The 15005-nt window shown below is 42.0% G+C and overlaps 1 protein-coding gene across 1 annotated transcript in view; it reads right to left on the minus strand.

The window, feature by feature from the left end:
* The window catches only part of LOC115127120 (hyccin 2-like), a 200743-nt gene extending 190008 nt beyond the window's left edge, over nt 1–10735 (minus strand). Inside the window, exon 1 of the mRNA XM_065016440.1 lies at nt 10611–10735. The gene's annotated coding sequence lies outside the window, so the exon portion shown is untranslated. The remainder of the gene's footprint in view (nt 1–10610) is intronic.
* Nucleotides 10736–15005: the final 4270 nt, after the last annotated feature.

Below are 15005 nucleotides of genomic sequence, written 5' to 3' on the forward strand. Positions count from 1 at the left end.
ACATGACTTGTGTGATTAACCTGTTCAGTGCTTCCTCTTACGGATTCAGTCAGTTTGGAATCTCCCATTTCTGCAGTTTAAATCCTAAATGACACAATAGCCTTAGATACAATCTAGGCCTAGAAGAGGAGGACCTGTTAACCTGATCAGGTATCCCTCGGGTGGTGGAGGAGGGCATGATGTATTGTTGGGACTCTGCATAGCTCTGGGGGATATAACTTCAGTAAGGTAAATCCATTTAAATTCAATCCCTTTTTGACAGCATCACTTTAGATTTAAACCTAAACAACTTCCCATACATGGTGGCTGAAGAAACTCTAACCCTAACCCCTAACCCTAACCCCAATCCTAACCCTAACCCTTACGCCAACCCTAACGCCAACCCTAACCCCTAACACTAACCCCACTAACCCCTAACGCCAACCCTAACCCTAACCCTACGCCAACCCTAACCCTAAAACCCTAACCCCTAAAACGCCAACCCCTAACCCTAACGCCAACCCTAACGCCAACCCAACCCTAACGCCAACCCTAACCCCTAACACTAACCCCTAACCCTAACACTAACCCCTAACCCTAACGCCAACCCTAACCCTAACGCCAACCCTAACCCCTAACACTAACCCCTAACCCTAACGCCAACCCTAACCTTAACGCCAACCCTAACGCCAACCCTAACCCCTAACACTAACCCTTCCCATACATGGTGGCTGAAGAAACCCTAACCCTAACCCCAACCCCTAACCCCAACCCCTAACCCCAACCATACATGGTGGCCGATGGAAGAAGTGGTCAGAAAGGGACTTTTTTTTTACTGAGCTCATGTCACCCGCCACCTCTTTTAGGTCTTATGTAGCAACATTAAATGGTGCTTTTTACACTGGATAAAAGTAGCGACTCAGATCTATTTAAAAAAATGGTATATCATACTCCAAAGATTAGGAACAAGATTAGGAACAATGGGAAAGTCATTCTGATTTGAAAGTTGATAAACTTGTAACTTTTGAGAAAATGGCCCTTGAATGTTTGGGTACATCTACTGTAGAAGTCTTCATTCTTAACTGCCCTGAATACCTCTGTCCTACAGCTGTTGTATGCAGAAATCATGTGCCTATGAACCAGAGTTATACTGTTCGCACTGAGGAGGTGTGCCCTAGTAGGAAGACCACTTTATGCAGCTCACCCTGCACTATCATCCCCAATGTAAATAACATGAGTAAGTCTACCTTTGATAAGCTTCCCAGTAAAGCATTCAAAACAATCAATCAACCCAATAAAGTGCCTATGTATCATCTTTGAAGTCTAAGAAACAAGCTCCATGAAGTCAATAACTTGCTTGTAACAGAAGACATTCATATTCTGACTATCTCTGAAACTCACTTAGATAATACCTTTGATGATACATAGGCACTTTAGTATTGCCAGTGTAACAGTATAGCTTCCGTCCCTCTCCTCGCTCCTCCCTGGGCTCGAACCAGCAACACAACGACAATAGCCACCACATCGAAGCAGCGTTACCCATGCAGAGCAAGGGAAACAACCACCCCAAGGCTCAGAGCGAGTGAAGTTTGAAACACTAGTAGCGCACGCTAACTAGCCAGCCATTTCACTTCGGTCACACCAGCCTCATCTCGGGAGTTGATAGGTTTGAAGTCATAAACAGCGCAATGCTTGACGCACAACGAAGAGCTGCTGGCAAAACGCACTAAACTGCTGTTTGCCTACCACCGCTCAGTCAGATACTGAGATACTTATATGCTTGTATGCTCAGTCAGATTATATGCAACACAGGACATACTAGATAATATCTAGTAATATCATCATCATGTGTAGTTAACTAGTGATTATGATTGATTGTTATTTATAAGATAAGTTTAATGCTAGCTAGCAACTTACCTTTACTACATTTGCATAACAGGCAGTCTCCTTGTGGAGTGCAACGAGAGAGAGGTTGGACTAGTTAACTGTAAGGTTGCATGATTGGATCCCCCGAGCTGACAAGGTGAAAATGGTCTTTCTGCCCCTGAACTAGGCAGTTAACCCACCATTCCTAGGCAGTCATTGAAAATAAGAGTGTTCTTAACTGACTTGCCTAGTTAAATACAGATTAAATGAAAGGTGTAAAAAAATATATATATATAAAATAATAATTATAATAAAAAATAATTTAAAAAAAAAAAAATAGAAAAAGGTGCCCAAAAATACCGATTTCCGATTGTTATGAAAACTTGAAATCGGCCCTAATTAATCGTCCATTCCGATTAAATCGGTCAACCTCTAATCTGGATGACATGTGTGAAATGCTTGATAATATATGTGATATCAACAGAGGTATATTTTCTGGGTGATTTAAATATTGACTGGTAATCATCTGTCCACTCAGGAAAAAGCTTCTAACTGTAACCAGTGCCTGCAACCTGGTTAAGGATATCAGTCAACCTACCAGGGTAGTTACAAACAGCACAGGAATTAAATCATCAACATTCATTGATCACACCTTTACTAATGCTGCATAAATCTGCTTTAAAGCAGTATCCAGATGCATAGGTTGTAGTGATCACAATATAGTAGCAATATCTAGGAAAACCAAAGTTCCAAAGGCTGGGCCTAAAGTGTATAAGAGGTCATACAAGAAGTTTTGTAGTGATTCATATGTTTGTTGGTCCGTGATGTGTAATAAGAGGAAAACAGACGCACGCTGCACTTGACACATTTATGAATTTGCTTATCCCAGTCGCTAATAAGCATGCACCCATTAAGAAAATGACTGCCTTCCGAGAGGCACAGTGGTCTAAGGCACTGCATTGCAGCGCTAGCTGTGCCACTTGAGATCCTGGTTTGAGTCGGGGCTCTGTCGCAGCAGGCCGCGACCGGGAGACCCATTGGTCAGCGCTTTAATTGGCCCAGCGTCGAACAGGTTAGGAGAGGGTTTGGCCGGCAGGGATGTTCTTGTCCCATTGCGCTCTTGCAACTTCTGTGGCCGGCCGGGCACAAAGCACGCGGACACGGTCACCAGCTGTAGTGTTTGCTCCGACATTGGTGCGGCTGGCTTCCGCGTTAAGCAGGCATTGTCTCAAGAAGCAGTGCTGCTTGGACGGGTTGTGTTTGAGGACACGCGGCTCTCGACCTTCGCCTCTCCCGAGTCCATACGGGAGTTGCAGCGATGGGATACCACAACATTGGGGAGAAAAAGGTTTTAAAAAATATAGAAAATTACAACAAAGTTACATCCCCATGGATTGATGAGGAATTTAAAAATGGTGGATTGAGAGGGATGAGGCAAAAGGAATGGCGAATAGGTCTGGCTGCACAACCGATTGGCAAACGTACTGCAAATTGAGAAATCATGTGACTAAACTGAATAAAAATAAGAATCCACACTATGGAAACAAAGATAAATTACAAATAATGGAGCAACTCAAACATTTTTGGGAAAAGGGCAAACTCAGCTCCATCATTCATTGAATCAGAGGACAAATTCGTCACAAAACCGACTGCCAACTACTTTAATGATTGTCATTTTTAGTTTCTTAAAGTGAGTGTGACGGTGAAAAATGATTTGTCAATCAACAGCAAGTCACTGGGGTCTGACAACATGGAAAATTATTGAGGATAATAGCAGACGATATTGCCACATCTTCAATTTAAGCCTACTAGAAAGTGTGTGCCCCTCAGACCCAGAGGGAAGCAAGTCATTCCACTACCTAAGAATAGGAAAGCCCCCTTTACTGGCTCAAATAGCCAACCAGTCAGACAGTTCCCAAACCTTAAACTTTGAGAAAAAAATTGTATTTGACCAGATACAATGCTATTTCACAGTAAACAAATTGACAACAGACTTTCAGCTTATAGGGAAGGACATTCAGCAAGCAGCACTTACACAAATGACTGATGATTGGCTGAGAGAAATGTATGATAAAAAGATAGTGGGGGCTGTTGTGTTAGATTTCCATGCGGCTTTTGACATTATTGATCAGTCTGCTGCTGGAAAAACTTGCGTTATGGCTTTACATCCCCTGCTATATTGTGGATAAAGAGTTACCTGTCTAACAGAACACAAAACCTGTTATTTAATGGAAGCCTAGCCAACATAATCCAGGAAGAATCAGGAATTCCCCAGGGCAGCTGTCTAGGCCCCTAGCTTTTTTTCAATCTTTACTAATGACACGCCACTGGCTTTGAGTAAAGAATGTCTTTGTATGCAGATGACGCAACACTGTACACTTCAGCTACTACATTGACTGATATAAATGCAACACTTAAAACAGTTGCAGTTAGTTTCAGAATGAAGGAATAAGTTGGTCTTGGGACAAATCATTCACTAAACCTCAACTAAATCTTGTAATGAGTAATGTGGAAATTCAGAAAGTTGAGGTGACTAAACTGTTTGGAATAACCCTGGAATGTAAACTGTCATGGTCAAAACATTGATACAACAGTAGCTAGGATGGGGAGAAGTCTGTCCATAATAAAGCGCTGCTCTGCCTTCTTAACAACACTATCAACAAGGCAGGTCCTACAGGCCCTAGTTTTGTCGCACCTGGACTACTATTCAGTTGTGTGGTCAGGTGCCACAAAGAGGCACAGGAAAATTACAATTGGCTCAGAACAGGGCAGCACGGCTGGCCCTTAAAAGTAAACGGGTAGCTAACAATTATATGCAATGTTAATCTCTCATTGCTCAAAGCGGGAGATTAACGGCATCACTACTTGTTTTTGTAAGAAGTTGACATGCTGAATGCACCGAACTGTCTGTTTAAACTAATAGCACACAGCTCAGACAACCATGCATACCCCACAAGACATGCTACTAGAGGTCTCTTCACAATCCCCAAGTCCAGAACAGACTAGGGAGGTGCACAGTACTACATAGAGCCATGACTACATGGATCTCTATTCCACATCAGGTAACTGATGCAACAGTAGAATCACATTTAAAAAACAGACAATGTGTGTCTGTGAAGAGACACAAAAAGGTACAGACACGTTTACGCGCACAAGCACTAACATTGTATTAGTAACTGTATTATACATATGTAGTGGTGTAATAATGTTATATGATGTACTGTTTTATATGCAAGTGCCTTAATGTGTTTGGACACCAGGAAGAGTAGCTGCTGCTTTGGCAACCACTAAAAGGGATCCTTAATAAATACAAAAAGATAAAAAGGTGCAAAAGGTACAGTGAAATGTTTACTTGCAAATTTTCATAGTAGCAATATCAAAAAGAGAAAGCATCCAGAAAAAAATATTGTATAAATATTTTATAATTATTACATTATGCATAACCAGACACTTTTCTAAATTGGTCATACATGCATCCTTAGCTAGCGAGCCTGCCAGCTAACATTACGCTTTAACTTGCAATGAAAATGACTGACAAAATTAGAAATGTTTAATATCTTTAAATGTAGCTAGACTCTTACCCGTATAAGTGGATGAATGCTTCATGGAGGACTCAAACTCTTTAAAGTAAAACGTCCTGTGTCGTTTCCGTTTAGTTTGTACAGCTTGCTTTTCACGTTGTGTCAAGTCAATCCGGTTCAGGCATCCTAAGCGGTAGGGCTAAAGGTGTCACTACAGACTCGCAGCCGGCCGTGATACCCATGAGACGGCGTTCAATTGGCCCAGCGGCGTCCAGGTTAGGGGAGGGTTTGGCCGGCCGGGATGTCCTTGTCATAGATAAGTGATGCACCGATATGACATTTCTGGCCGATACCACGATCCAATATTTTCCTTGCCAAAAACCCGATACCGAAAACCGATATTTAACATTTTAGTGGCCTTTTAAGCATTCTAGCACAGTTAATAGTTAACACACACCAATCTAAGGCACTGCATCTCAGTGCAAGAGGCTTAACAGTCCCTGGTTCGAATCCAGGCTGTATCACATCCGGCCGTGATTGGGAGTCCCATAGGGCGGTGCACAATTGGCCCAGCGTCGCCCAGGCCGTCATTGTAAATAAGAAATTGTTCTTTACTGACTTGACTAGCTAAATAAAGGTTATATAACACACACACACACTGACCAAAACGTTATTTTGTTGGCATTTACGCATGTCTCCATTACCAGAAAAACAAAATCAAAACCTATTTCTTTCACTTGCTGTGCTGTTTCGTTCATTTGTTTCATTCTCAACCAAGATTTCTATGGAACGCCGTTTGGCAAAAAAGGAAAAGGAAAAAAACGATTTAACGTGTCAAATAAGCTTGTTGACCAATCAGGACCTGAATATGACTGCACGTCACATAACAAGGTCATTATTTTTTTACCACATTGATTACACTGTCACTCGTATTTCATGTCACAACGATTAAATCGACACGTATGCTATGATAAATGGTAAAGTGGTCTGGCGCACCTACAGTGGTCATAAAAAAAGCTAGCTAGCTCATAGATGCAAACAATGTTCTTCACACACATTTTTTTTTACATTTTTAAATAAGTTTCCTATGGAGGATTAACAGTAAAATGTAAAACATATTTCCATTCAAGTCAACATCCTGATGTGTGGACCTCCAACCATCTCTGTGGTAGCATTTGAACATTTAAATGTTGTGACTCAACTGATGGCGGGCACAGCACAAAAACCTTAGAATCTAAGGCTTAGATGATATAAATTTGTGTCTAAGCTACAAAATAATAAACTTGGGTTTACCGGTTTTTAGATCGACATTAACTTCACTAGTGTAGGGGTCAGCAATCTGAATTTTGGATGAAAAGTGTACCCAAATTAAACTACCTGCTACTCAGGCCCAGAAGATATATATATAGTAGATTTGGATAGAAAAAAAATGAGGGAGATACAGCACTTTCAATCAGTGGCCAGTGGAAATCTCCATTCATCAGCCATGCGCCCTGATTGTGAACGTGCCCTTCTTGTTTCTCCTTTCCCTTTTGATGAAGCTTTTGTCCGGTTTAAATATTATTTATTATTTATGACAAAAACAACCGGAGGATTAATTTTAAACATCGTTTGGCATGTTTCTACTAACTTTTATTGTACTTAAAAAAAAAAAACTCTGGAATTAGTGCACGCGCCATCTGCATTCGGATTACTGTACAAAACGTGCTAACAAAAAGGAGGTTTTTGGTCATAAAGAGGGACATTATCGAACAAAACAAACATTTGTCTAACATGGAGACCTGGGAGTGCCACCAGATGAAGATCAAAGGTAAGTGATTCATTTTAATGCGATTTCTGACTTAGGTGACACCTCTCCTTGTTTGGAAAATGGCTGTATGGGTTTCTGTGGCTTGGAGCTGACCGAACATAAATCGCAAAGTGTGCTTTCGCCATAAAGCATGTTTGAAATCTGACTCAGCGGTTGCATTAAGGAGTTTATCTATAATTCCTTGCTTAACACTTGTATCGTTCATCAATGTTTATGATGAGTATTTCTGTCATTTGATGTGGCTCTCTGCACTTTCACCGGATGTTTGAGACAATGCATTTCTGACCATAACACGCTAATGTAAACTGAGATTTTTGGATATAAATATGAACTTTATCAAACAAAACATACATGTATTGTGTAACATGAAGTCCTATGAGTACCATCTGATGAAGATCAAAGGTTAGGGATTCATTTTCTATATTTCTGCTTTTTGTGACTCCTCTCTTTGGCTGGAAAAATGGCTGTGTTTTTCCTGTGACTAGGTACTGACCCAACATAATCGTTTGGTGTGCTTTCGCAGTAAAGCCTTTTTGAAATCGGACACTGTGGTTGGATTTATCTTTACAATGGTGTATAATACTTGTGTGTTTGAGGAATTTTAATTATGGGATTTCTGTTGTTTTGAATTTGGCGCCCTGCAATTTCACTGGCTGTTGTCGAGGTGGGACGCTGTTAAAAGGTTAAAAAAAAAAAATCCCCCAGAAATTCAAAAAACTATTTTGACAACCCTGTTTGTAAGCTTTTAAATTAAATTAACTTCAACCGTTTACCCTTTCCAGTGCTGAAGACATTGATGTCTCATGGTATGGTAGGGTATGCAAAATGGGTCAACTTTGAACACATAACTGTTGAATATTTTGGCGTTCAGATTTTATTTATTTTTTATTTTAAAAATATATATACTTTCTGAGCACTTCTACAATGAGTAAATATGTATGTGAAGGATTTGTTCAAATCAAAAGTGGTGCTGTGAAAAAGTGATTGGATTTACCCAGTATGCACAACCCAGTAAGCTCTGTGTAGCGATAAATAAACAATATATATATATATATATATAAATAAAACCCAAACTACACGTCCTTATTGTCATTATTATTATTTTTGCAATAGAGGCGAAAGGCACAAAACATTCACATTATACAATACATTTACATTTTAAAAACGAGTTAAACAGCGTCGTCCGGGTTTGGCCGGTGTAGGCCGTCATTGGGAGTCCCAGAGGGTATGGCCGGTGTAGGCCGTCATTGGGAGTCCCAGAGGGTTTGGCCGGTGTAGGCCGTCATTGGGAGTCCCAGAGGGTATGGCCGGTGTAGGCCGTCATTGGGAGTCCCAGAGGGTATGGCCGGTGTAGGCCGTCATTGGGAGTCCCAGAGGGTATGGCCGGTGTAGGCCGTCATTGGGAGTCCCAGAGGGTTTGGCCGGTGTAGGCCGTCATTGGGAGTCCCAGAGGGTATGGCCGGTGTAGGCCGTCATTGGGAGTCCCAGAGGGTTTGGCCGGTGTAGGCCGTCATTGGGAGTCCCAGAGGGTATGGCCGGTGTAGGCCGTCATTGAGAGTCCCAGAGGGTATGGCCGGTGTAGGCCGTCATTGTAAACGAGTTAAACAGCGTCGTCCAGGTTTGGCCGGTGTAGGCCGTCATTGTAAATAAGAATTTGTTCTTAACAGACTTGCCTAGTTAAATAAAGGTTACATCAAGTAAATTAACACATCGCTTGCGGTAAGGTTTTGGAAGCACAAGACCTTATCTTTCATATCAGCGAGAACAGGAACAAATTAAAAAAACGTAAATTGATGCTCACCTTTATAGAGTTAGGGCTCCCAAACGGCCATATTTCCATGTTACAGCGCTTGTTTACAGAAAAGACAGAAGACGGCGTGGACTACCTGTGCTAATTACCCATATACGTCTCCGAACACCGGTGTGTTAACAAAACTACCTGTGGTAATTACCCATCTACGTCTCCGAACACCGGTGTGTTAACAAAACAGACACCACAAACATGGTATCACTGAAAAAAACTGTCTGCTGCAACTGTTAAAACCAATGACATATATATAAACCCTGGATTGCTGAAGCTATGTATTGGAATTTAAGGGGCTTTGAAGCCACCGGTCAGCCATATTGGCTCTCCCTAGTTGGAACAGTTCTCTATAGGAATGAATGGAATTCTACAGTATTGAAATTAAAATGTTTCAAGGACAAAATTACATGTATTTAAGTATTTTTTGGGTTGTAGTGGGGCCAGCAAAATAATTGTAAAAAACATTTGTATATTTGTTTCTCTTTTGAATTGTCATGTTTGGCTCACATAATATAATTTAAAAGTATGCTTTAAGGTATCTGTAATAGAATAAACGTTTAAAAACTAATGCAGACATTAATGCATTTCTATAGGTCCAAAATCATTTATTTTACAATTGAGTACCACCAAAATGGCTGCGTAGTGGCTTCAATAAAGCGCGCCTGTCAGTCCAGGCGTTATAAACATCATTGGTTAAAACAGTTAGCGTGTATTTCGCATTTGTTAAATGATTTTGATGTGATATGAATGTAACGTTAGAGGGATTTATGTTTCTAAAGATGGGAGTATTAGGCTGTTTTGGCTTCCAGAGCCAATTCACCTTTAAACGGGACATGTAACGTTAAGGTTTACGGAGTTAGACTCCTTCAGTCCATTACTAGGGCTGACAAACAACCAGCGCACCTCAACCTAGTCAGCTGATTTCACCGACGGCTCCGTTAGGTAACATTCATGTTAGCAATGGGTGTGCTGCCTTTTTGGCGCTATAGCTTGATGAAGGTTGGCTCCAACTTCCAAGTTTTATAGGTTTCAGTATTGCCCTCAGGCAGACAACGTCACGGTTCAACAACATAGCATATTCTGTGGTTTTAATTGTGTAATTTAGCAGCTAATAATAATAATAATGTCTAGCTTTGCACAACGAACAAATCTGTTCGGTGTCATGCCCGGCTACCGTCACGAAATGTTGACACGTAGCTGGCTGGGTAACGTAGCAAGCCAATGCTAACTAGGATATACTGCTAGGATGTACTATACTAGCCAGGATATACTATACTAGCCAGGATATACTGTACTAGCCAGGATATACTGTACTAGCCAGGATATACTGTACTAGCCAGGATATACTAACTAGGATATACTGTACTAGCCAGGATATACTGCCCAGGATATATTAGTCAGACAAAACCACATCCAGAGACTAGTGTTACTCCCGGTTCAAAAAGGTAAAATTAGCTTACCATCAAGTTAGCATCCAATGACAAGGTCGAGAAACTAGAAAACAGGCTCCTAGTTAAAACCGTAAAGGTGTTCACGCCTGGCTCGTTACAAAAAAATAATCCCAGTTGGAAATCCAACTAGCTACGTTGTTAGTCAGTGGTGCGTCGCTACATAGAGAAATATAACTTACCCAATTTGTCATGCGGTTAACAGCAGATATCACATGAATTCGACCAACGAAGCTAGAAATGTCTGTAGTTTTCATTGAATCATTGCGTGTCTGTCGTGTGAACATTATCTGACTCCCCGAACCTATTCTCCAATCACCTCGCCTCCCCGCTATGCTGCTGCCCTTCCATTGGACAGTCTCAGTACAGAAATGCAATCACTATAGGTGAAGCAAATATTGCGGAAAGGATGTGTAGACTATCCGATTAGCTATCATTAGAACGAGACTATCCTATACATCTATGGGAATTATTCTAAAGATTAGTTTTCCATCAAAACTGTGTACCATTCAATTTGCAGCAATACTAGATAGGGCACTCATTTGCATTTTTCTGTGAGACCTGGACATTTTATTTGGAGGCACCAGACAGTACGCCTAGAAACAAATTCTTCCAGATACATTGTGTATTTTCACCTCACCAGCGAAGAGGAAATTCAGCAACTATTGGGCGCAGTGGAAATTCATCAGTTTTTTTTTTTTTACAGATTGGCAAATGAAAGATGATTTTATACTTTTCTATATAGCTTCCTATTGGTCAGACTTTTGCAACTAACTCATTTAACGACATGCTTTGTGTCGTATCCCATTATGATTGGTACCTGAGTCCATAGGAGGCCATTTCGAATATATAAAACCCTCCTCCATTATTATTAAAAGTCTAAACGGATTCCTTGGGACGTCCCAAGACTATAGTTATAATTTAAAACGATTAGGGTTATGGTTAGGGACAGCCCAGGGATCTCGTATAGAACCAACATTCTGGGCCTGATGAATGTTGTTGGGTGCACTTTTATTAACTTCCACAGTCCTCCAAGATTTCCTACATTTTCTCTTCCGGAAGTTTGCTCCTCATTTCATGCACCTTGTTTGAAGAGTGAGGTAGTGGCAGCCTTAATACAAAATGTTTTGTTTTTAAATTTAAATTATGGTTAAATAAAAGGTTAAGGTTAAATATAATAACAAATTCTTATTAACAATGACGGCCGACAACGGCCAAACCTTGACAGCGCTGGGGCAATTGTGCGCTGCCGATGGGACTCCCAATCACAACCGGTTGTGATACAGCCTGGAATTGAACCAGGGTGTCTGTAGTGACACCCTGTAGTGACAAGATTTCTTGTAAGATTTGTGATTTTTTTCAATAGAATCCTAGAGGAATCTCACAATCCAATAGGATGTTGTGTCATGGCCTCACAATCCTATTGGACTACTTTTCTTAAATCAAAAGTATTCAAATTAAATTTTATTAGTCACATGCGCCGAATACAACAGGTGAAATGCTTACTTACGACCACCTAACTAACAATGTAGTTTAAAAAAATATGTATAAGAATAAGAAATAATAAAAGTAGCAAGTAATTAAAGAGCAGCAGTAAAATAGCAATGTGGAGGCCATATACCAGGGGTACCGGTTAGTTGAGGTAATATGTACATGTAGGTAGAGTTAATAAAGTGACTATGCATAGATGATAACAACAGAGAGTGGCAGCGGTGTAAAATGGGGGGGGACAATGCAAATTGGGTAGCCATTTGATTAGGTTTTCAGGAGTCTTATGGCTTGGGGGTAGAAGCTGTTTAGAAGCCATTTGGACCTAGACTTGACGCTCCGGTACCGCTTGCCGTGCGCTAGCAGAGAGAGCAGTCTATGACTAGGGTGACTGGAGTCTGACAATTTTTAGGGCCTTCCTCTGACACCGCCTGGTATAGAGGTCCTGGATGGCAGGAAGCTTGGCCCCAGTGATGTACTGGGCCGTTCTGGACCCTCTGTAGTGTCTTGCGGTCGGAGGCCGAGCAGTTGCTATACCAGGCAGTGATGCAACCAGTCAGGATGCTCTCGATAGTGCAGCTGTAGAACCTTTTTAGGATCTGGGGACCCATGCCAAATCTTTTCAGTCTCCTGAGGTGGAATAGGTTTTGTCATGCCCTCTTCACAACTGTCTTGGTGTGCTTGGACCATGTTAGTTTGTTGGTGATGTGGACACCAAGGAACTTGAAGCTCTCAACCTGCTCCACTGCAGCCCCGTCGATGAGAGTGGGTGTGTGCTCGGTCCTCTTTTCCCTGTTGTCCACAATCATCTCCTTTGTCTTGATCACATTGAGGGAGAGGTTTTTGTCCTGGCACCACCCGGTCAGGTCTCTGACCTCCTCCCTATAGGCTGCCTCATCGTTGTCGGTGATCAGGCCTACCACTGTTGCGTCATCGGCAAACTTAATGACGGTGTGGGAGTCGTGCCTGGCCGTGCAGTCATGAGTGAACAGGGAGTACAGGAGGGGACTGAGCACGCACCCCTAAGGGGCCCTTGTGATGAGGATCAGCGTGGCGAATCCTATAGGCTTTTGATAAGCCTTGTATTTTGACACCCGATCAGAATTATTTTTGAACCTTTTTCTTAATTGAACCCATTAAATGATAGTTTGTTGCAGGGTGCAACTTTCACTGGGGATGTCGTAGACCCCCCCACATTCAAAAATTGCATTTTTGTATATATCAATCAATCAAATGTATTTATAAAGCCCTATATACATATATAAACTCAGAAAAAAAGGACCCTGTCTTTCAAAAATAATTAGTAAAAATCCAAACGGTAGGCAATTAAGGTCACAGTTACAGTTATGAAAACAGGTCACAGTTATGAAAACTTAGGACACTAAAGAGGCCTTTCTACTGACTCTGAAAAACACCAAAAGAAAGATCCCTAGGGTCCCTGCTCATCTGAGTGAATGTGCCTTAGGCATGCTGCAATGAGGCATGAGGATGCAGATGTGGCCAGGGCAATAAATTGCAATGTCCGTACTGTGAGACACCTAAGACATCACTACAGGGAGACAAGAAGGACAGCTGATTGTCCTCGCAGTGGCAGACCAGGTGTAACAACACCTGCACAAGATTGGTTATTCCGAACATCACACCTGCGTGACAGGTACAGGATGGCAACAACAACTGCCCGAATTACAGCAGGAACGTACAATCCCTCCATCAGTGCTCAGACTGTCCGCAATAGGCTGAGAGAGGCTGGACTGAGGGCTTGTTGTAAGGCAGGTCCTCACCAGACATCACCGGCAACAGCATTGCCAATGGATACAAACCGACTGTTGCTGGACCAGACAGGACTGGCAAAAAGTGCTCTTCACTGACGAGTCGCGGTTTTGTCTCACCAGGGGTGATGGTCAGATTCGCGTTTATCGTCGAGTGAATGAGCGTTACACTGAGGCCTGTACTCTGAAGCGGGATCGATGTGGAAGGTCCGTCATGGTCTGAGGCGGTGTGTCACAGCATCATCGGACTGAGCTTGTTGTCATTGCAGGCAATCTCAACGCTGTGCGTTACCGGGAAGACATCCTCCTCCCTCTTGTGGTACCCTTCCTCCAAGCTCATCCTGATAATGCAAGACAGGAATGTCAGTGTTCTGCCATGGCCAGCGAAGAGCCCGGATCGCAATCCTATTGAGCACGTTTGGGACCTGTTGGATCAGAGGGTGAGGGCTAGGGCCACTCCCCCCATAAATGTCCAAGAACTTGCAGGTGTGCAGGTGCCTTGGTGGAAGAGCGGGTTAACATCTCACAGCAAGAACTTGCAAAGCTGGTGCAGTCCATGAAGAGGAGATGCACTGCAGAACTTAATGCAGCTGGTGGTCACACCAGATACTGACTGTTACTTTTGATTTTGACCCCACCCTCCCTTTGTCCAGGGACACCTTATTCCATTTCTGTTAGTTGCATGTCTGTGGAACTTTTTCAATTTATTTCTCAGTTGTTGAATCATGTTATGTTCATACAAATATATACACATTCTGAAAATAAATGCAGTTGAGAGGACATTTCTTTTTGTGCTGAGTTTATACACAGTTGAAGTCGGAAGTTTACATAGACCTTCGCCAAATACATTTTACTCGGTTTCACAATTCCTGACATTTATTCCTAGTTAAAGTTCCCTGTCTTAGTCCAGTTAGGATCACCACTTTATTTTAAGAATGTGACATGTCAGAATAATAGTATGGAGAAGGATTTCTTTCAGATTTTATTTCTTTCATCACATTCCCAGTTGGTCAGAGGTTTACATACACTCAATTAGTATTTGGTAGCATTGCCTTTAAATTGTTGAACTTGTGTAAAACGTTACAGGTGGCCTTCCACAAGGTTCCCACAATAAGTTGGGTGAATTTTGGCCCATTCCTCCTGACAGAGCTGGTGTAACTGAGGCAGGTTTGTAGGCCTCCTTGCCCGCACACGCTTTTTCAGTTCTGCCCCCAAATGTTCTATAGGATTAAGATCAGGGCTTTGTGATGGCCACTCCAACACCTTGACTTTGTTTTCCTTAAGCCTTTTTGCCACAACTTTGGAAGTATGCTTGGGGTC

This window comes from Oncorhynchus nerka, linkage group LG3 (assembly GCF_034236695.1).
Source record: "Oncorhynchus nerka isolate Pitt River linkage group LG3, Oner_Uvic_2.0, whole genome shotgun sequence".
Classification (NCBI taxonomy): domain Eukaryota; kingdom Metazoa; phylum Chordata; class Actinopteri; order Salmoniformes; family Salmonidae; genus Oncorhynchus; species Oncorhynchus nerka.